Consider the following 619-nt stretch of genomic DNA (forward strand, 5'->3'; position numbering starts at 1 on the left):
ACACATACTGAAACACTTAGGAGAACGTGACCCAAGATAATTTTGAAACAGTTGTTATTTTGGCATTCCTTGAAGAAAGATATTGTTTCATACTTTTTTTATTTTTTGTTTGTCTGAAAGTTGAGGAACAATGTACAAATAACATACCAGACTTCTTGTCTAATCTCAGCAACATGGGTTCGAGATATTATTACATATTTGAACTTCTGATTCAGGAAAATGACTAAACTGTTGAGCCTTTGTCTAAACTACTCTCATCTTAAACAAAGTGTGCAATGATGCAATGCCACCAGAAGTGCCAATAGTTGGAAGCATCAGTGTAGACAAGTTTGAATAACCACTCAACTTGAATAACCACTGAACATGAATAACCACTCAAGGTTCTTATGCATAATAGCACATCCAGAGAGACCTAGAATCATATACTCTCCAACATTACATGGCCTAGTTGAAAATTACAGACCAATTTCTTTATACTGTGTCACCTGTAAAGTCGTGGAATCAATTATTAACCAATCCATCATCCTCCACTTAGAAACAAACAACCTACTCTCTAATAAACAATTTGGTTTTAGAAAAAAACTATGCAACTCTTACACTGCAAAAACATATGGACTAA

The sequence above is a fragment of the Notechis scutatus genome, chromosome 1 (genome assembly GCF_049901735.1).
Source record: "Notechis scutatus isolate UNSWTSFEM ecotype Mainland chromosome 1, rNotScu1.2, whole genome shotgun sequence".
Taxonomy (NCBI): domain Eukaryota; kingdom Metazoa; phylum Chordata; class Lepidosauria; order Squamata; family Elapidae; genus Notechis; species Notechis scutatus.